Here is a 6,598-nt window from a genome sequence, read left to right on the forward strand (position 1 = left end):
AACATTTGTGTTTCTTTACCAGGATCAGAATTCAAAGAGACTAACAAGGAACATTTTGTGACATAGCTAACACCAGCAAAGTCGCTACGAACTGACATTTTGAACTGATTTTTTTTTTCTCTTTTCTCATTTTTTTTTTACCGCTTTACTTAAAAGTTATGAACAATTCCCAATATGAACTATTCTCTTACAAAAAGAGAACAAGACATTTTTTTTTTCCACTACTCCTTAAAAAGCTTTCTTTCCAGATAGGCCTAAGTTGCTCACTTGTCTACTGGGAAGAAAGGGGGGGGGGGATATGTCGGGCCTGTTGGGGGTTATTAAAATAATAATAGGTAAAAAGAAAAATGATTTTAAAAGCCATGCATATTTCGTATTATGCATAAGAGATTTTGAACAGGATGGCGTCCATCTTGTTTTTAAGGTGAAACAAAGTTCATATATACTTGTTAAACAAAATGTCTCTCACAGGCTTACAAAGGGTCTATGGTTTCAACAGAGATCTTTGTATTTCTATGTAATCGTAAATAAGATCCCTTTTGACATCTCGATCAGATAAAACTTAGTCAGTCTGACGCTATGTTAAAGGGGGATATCTCAGTCTGTCTAGAGGTATTTAACAATAGACAATGGCTCAGTGTTTTTCAGCATACATTTAAAGATGAACCATATAAGTCTTCATAGATACATTATTATATGTGAGAAGATATTAGCCATAATTATGTTATTATATTATGTAAGGCATATACATATATATATTTAGGAACATTATATCACATTTTGGGTTTATATTTTCATAGTAATAATCTTACTTAGAATTCTTTTTCTAATAAGTGTAAAGACATGTGTATCTCGTTACTAATTACCTCATTTCAGAGAAGTTTGTGTGTAGGTCTGGTGTAAGTTTTTATGACACTATAGATCTTCCTATCCTAGTCTGGATGCCTGACAGTTATGTCAGAATCCAAATAAGTAATGGCTATTCACTAGCCAGAGGTCAGAGAGGTCATCAGATAAGGACATGGTGGTAAAAGTGTTAAATACAAAATCTAATGAACGATACAATACTGCCCTCTGGAGACAAAATACCAGGTGCAGTCTTGAGATAATTTGAGATATTCCAATATAAAAATATGATATTGTGTTAAATAATATAATTATTGGAATGGCATTACTTGCCCAGGTGAATTATGGAGATACAGGTGGACATTTATGTATGTACTGGGAGTCTAGACAAAGTTTTATGTTGTGTTATATGATTAATCTCACATATAGAGAAATCATTTAACTTTATTATCCAGTATGGGGTTAATTATCAAAAGGGGTGTGTCTATGATCTCACCAGTTTAGGTATAGAATATCCCAACCAATTGGGATAATGTTTCATCCCTCTGGGTTTTACTTATGGTAATTTTTATAGCTCTTTGTTCTTACCATATAAAAGACCAACCCAGATATGAGAGACAACACTTTACACTACTGACAACACACCTCACACTTACACCACACACGCTATTACATTTTTCAATAGACTCATCCAGACATACTCCCTGATCCACATCATTCATCTGAAACTTAATGGGAAGCCACCATCTTAAGAAAGGCATCCATCTTAGGACTCTGGTAACGATTTGAAGCTAGCAGCCATAAGTGTGGTAATTATGCCTTGCTATGTTATTTGATTTTATTCAACAATTGTTTATTCTTTCCTTATATGTTTTATATTGCATATTTAAGGGTAATAAGATTATAATCCCAGCCGTATAAGCCATGGTAGATTTTTCTCTAAAAAGCTGATTTTTGTTTTTATATATTTTTATTAATATCAGATTCAGTGCATTATTTGCAATTTTAAGTCTTCCGTTTTGCATGGCTTATTCTCATTTCATCTGCAGTGGAATGACTTTCAACTATGCATTACGCAGACCATTGTAGTCTGTTTATATAGAACATTAATTTATGGCTTATACCATACCTGGGAAGAAATGGTAATCTTGCTTTAGTTTTACTTTGGTTTCACTTTCACTTTGTTTTACTTTCACTTTCATTATTGAGCTAAACATCACATTGCATTGATTATTTGAAGTTAGTATTTTTATGTAGAGTTATTTTTGTGTCACTTCTTGTTTGATCATATATCGTGTTTGCATGTCTTGAGAATAAATATTTTTATATATATTCCACGCTGTAGACTGTACTCACTAAGATTGGTATATGCTTTTAAAAAGAAATTAATCAATTAAAAAGAATTCACGACAGTGATTTATGGCAATAGGTGAAGACTCTCCTTTTTCACAGATCTTTGCTTATTAACCATAAATAAATACACTGCTATATTCAGAGCAGTATAAATATTCTGACATAAGTACGAGCGCGAGATATTTATTATTAAATATTCTTACAGCCTGCTGCTGCTCGCACAGTCTTTGCAGCATGTGCAAGGTGGAGTTCCACCTTGTGGGCACGTCACATATGAGGCGGTGAGCGGGAAGGCCGAAGTTACGCTGCAGCGCTGCCAGGCGAGCAGCAGCAGGGTGAGAACGCCGAAAGTGCGCACAGACGGCCCGCACTTTCTGCAGCAGCTCTGACATATCGGGGTAGTTTTTAAGGAACCTCTGCACCACCAAATTCAGCACACCACCAGGCCGGGCTTGAGGCTCGCTGGCAGCAACCACTCATCTGTCTGCTGTTCCATGCTCCTCCACAACTCCTGCGCGGTGTGTGGTTTGTCCCCCAAACAGGCAAGTTGTAAAACTGCCTGCTGTCGTTTAGCCCTGGCCGTGCTGAAGTTGGTGGTGAAGGTATTACGCTGTCCTGATGAGGAGGCGGTAGAGGATGAGGTAGCGGAGTAGGATGAGTTAGGAACAGGAGGCAAACTGAAGCGCCCTGCAATCCTCGGTGGTGGAAGGACATGCGCCAAATTGCTATCCGCCTCAGGCCCATCCGCCACTGCATTTACCCAGTGTGCCGTTAGGGAGATATAACGCCCCTGACCGTGCTTACTGGTCCACGTATCGGTAGTTAGGTGGACCTTGGCACAGATGGCGTTGCGCAGTGCACACCTGATTTTTTCCCCCACTTGGTTGTGCAGGGAAGGGATGGCTTGCCTGGAAAAGTAGTGGCGGCTGGGCACGACGTACTGTGGGACAGCCACCGACATAAGGTTTTTAAAACTGTGCGTCTCCACCAGACGGAATGACAGCATTTCAAAGGCCAATAATTTTGAAATGCTGGCATTCAGGGCCAGGGATCGCGGGTGGGTAGGGGGGTACTTCCTCTTCCTCTCAAGTGTTTGGGAGATGGAAAGCTGAACGCTTCCACGGGACATTGTGGAGATGGTTGTTGGTGACCCAGGTGGTGGTGTTGCTGACAGATCGTCTGTTTGCGGGGTGGCAGGTGCCGGTATCACTACAGATGTGGCTGGAGCGGCCGAGACTGCAGCAGAAGAGGAAGCAGGATGAGCCAGAGACGTTTCTTGGTTTTGAAGGTGTGTACTCCACTGCAGCTCGTGCTTTGCACTTAGATGCCTGATCATGCAGGTTGTGCTCAGGTTGAGAAGGTTTATGCCTCGCTTCAAGCTCTGATTGCACAGGGTGCAAACCACTCGTGTCCTGTCATCAGCACATTTTCTAAAGAACTTCCACGCTAGAGAACTCCTTTGAGCTGACTTTGGTGCGCTCGTTCCCTTGCTGCGTTGGGCAGTAGCGGGCGTAGTATCTAGGGCATGGCCGCTCCGCTTCTGCACCCTGCTCCCTCTTCTGCTGTGCTGGTGGCTCTGTGCGACCACCGCCTCTTCCTCCAAACTACTCAGGTCACCTGCATGACGTTCATTCCATGTGGGGTCGAGGACCTCATCGTCCTCCACATCATCTTCCACCCAGTCTTCACCCCTGCCCTCCTTGTCGGTCTCCACAATGCTGAACGCCGCAGCAGTTGGCACCTGCGTTTTGTCATCATCGGAGACGTGCTGCGATGATCCTTGCATGTACTCATCTTGAGAAATAAGTGGTTGGGCATCGCTGCACTCAATCTCTTCCACTTCTGGGGCAGGGCTAGGTGGATGGCCCTGGGAAACCCTGCTGACAGAGTCATCAAAAAGAAGAAGAGACTGCTGTATGGCTTGGGGCTCAGACTGCTTGCCTGATTTGCAAGGGGGTGAGGTAAAAGACGGTTGGACATCGGCTGCAGGTGCCAACTGTGACCTTTCTGCAGTAGACTGGGTGGGAGACAATGTGAAGGAACTGGAGGCACTGTCAGCAGCAAACCAATCTACTATCGCCTCCACTTGTTCTGGCCTCATCACTTCTAGGGGCGTATGATGCCCTACCAAATACTGATGCAGGTTCTGTCGCCTACTCACACTTGAGGAAGGTGTTTCACTTGTGCGTGTAGCTGGCACAGATCGACCACGTCCTCTCCTTGCAACAGGAGCTCTACCAGCAGCACCACGACCCAGGCCACGGCCCTTATTTGACGGTCTCCTCATATTTCTGTAATTTAAGATCTTGCCCTAGAAAGGTTTTTATTGAATAGCGGAATAGGAAATATGATCCAAAAAAGTGTATGTATCTCGCACGTACAAAACCACACTAGGCCCCAATTACTATTGTTTCTACCCCTAAAAGGATGGATGAGGAGTAGGAGGAGTATGGAACAGACAGCACCCTCAAATCTTCAGAAGTATGAGATGAACCTCAAAAACTTGGAAAAGTGGATCTCACACGTACCGACACAGACTAACCCGCAATTCAATTGATCCTCAAAGGTTTTTATTGAATAGCGGAATAGGAAATATGATCAAAAAAAGTGTATGTATCTCGCACGTACACCACCACACTAGGCCCCAATTACTATTGTTTGTACCCCTAAAAGGATGGTTGAGCAGTAGGAGGAGGAGTATGGAACAGGCAGCACCCTCAAATCTTCAGAAGTATGAGATGAACCCCAAAAACTTGGAAAGGTGGATCTCACACGTACCGACACAGACTATCACGCAATTTAATTGATCCCCAAAGGTTTTAATTGAATAGCGGAATAGAAAATATGATCAAAAAGAAAGTGTATGTATCTCACACGTACACCACCACACTAGGCCCCAATTACTATTGTTTGTACCCCTAAAAGGATGGTTGAGCAGTAGGAGGAGGAGTATGGAACAGGCAGCACCCTCAAATCTTCAGAAGTATGAGATGAACCCCAAAAACTTGGAAAGGTGGATCTCACACGTACCGACACAGACTATCACGCAATTTAATTGATCCCCAAAGGATTTAATTGAATAGCGGAATAGAAAATATGATCAAAAAGAAAGTGTATGTATCTCACACGTACACCACCACACTAGGCCCCAATTACTATTGTTTGTACCCCTAAAAGGATGGTTGAGCAGTAGGAGGAGGAGTATGGAACAGGCAGCACCCTCAAATCTTCAGAAGTATGAGATGAACCCCAAAAACTTGGAAAGGTGGATCTCACACGTACCGACACAGACTATCACGCAATTTAATTGATCCCCAAAGGTTTTAATTGAATAGCGGAATAGAAAATATGATCAAAAAGAAAGTGTATGTATCTCACACGTACACCACCACACTAGGCCCCAATTACTATTGTTTGTACCCCTAAAAGGATGGTTGAGCAGTAGGAGGAGGAGTATGGAACAGGCAGCACCCTCAAATCTTCAGAAGTATGAGATGAACCCCAAAAACTTGGAAAGGTGGATCTCACACGTACCGACACAGACTATCACGCAATTTAATTGATCCCCAAAGGTTTTAATTGAATAGCGGAATAGAAAATATGATCAAAAAGAAAGTGTATGTATCTCACACGTACACCACCACACTAGGCCCCAATTACTATTGTTTGTACCCCTAAAAGGATGGTTGAGCAGTAGGAGGAGGAGTATGGAACAGGCAGCACCCTCAAATCTTCAGAAGTATGAGATGAACCCCAAAAACTTGGAAAGGTGGATCTCACACGTACCGACACAGACTATCACGCAATTTAATTGATCCCCAAAGGTTTTAATTGAATAGCGGAATAGAAAATATGATCAAAAAGAAAGTGTATGTATCTCACACGTACACCACCACACTAGGCCCCAATTACTATTGTTTGTACCCCTAAAAGGATGGTTGAGCAGTAGGAGGAGGAGTATGGAACAGGCAGCACCCTCAAATCTTCAGAAGTATGAGATGAACCCCAAAAACTTGGAAAGGTGGATCTCACACGTACCGACACAGACTATCACGCAATTTAATTGATCCCCAAAGGATTTAATTGAATAGCGGAATAGAAAATATGATCAAAAAGAAAGTGTATGTATCTCACACGTACACCACCACACTAGGCCCCAATTACTATTGTTTGTACCCCTAAAAGGATGGTTGAGCAGTAGGAGGAGGAGTATGGAACAGGCAGCACCCTCAAATCTTCAGAAGTATGAGATGAACCCCAAAAACTTGGAAAGGTGGATCTCACACGTACCGACACAGACTATCACGCAATTTAATTGATCCCCAAAGGTTTTAATTGAATAGCGGAATAGAAAATATGATCAAAAAGAAAGTGTATGTATCTCACACGTACACCACCA

This window comes from Pelophylax lessonae, assembly GCF_965119305.1.
Source record: "Pelophylax lessonae genome assembly, chromosome: 10".
NCBI lineage: Eukaryota > Metazoa > Chordata > Amphibia > Anura > Ranidae > Pelophylax > Pelophylax lessonae.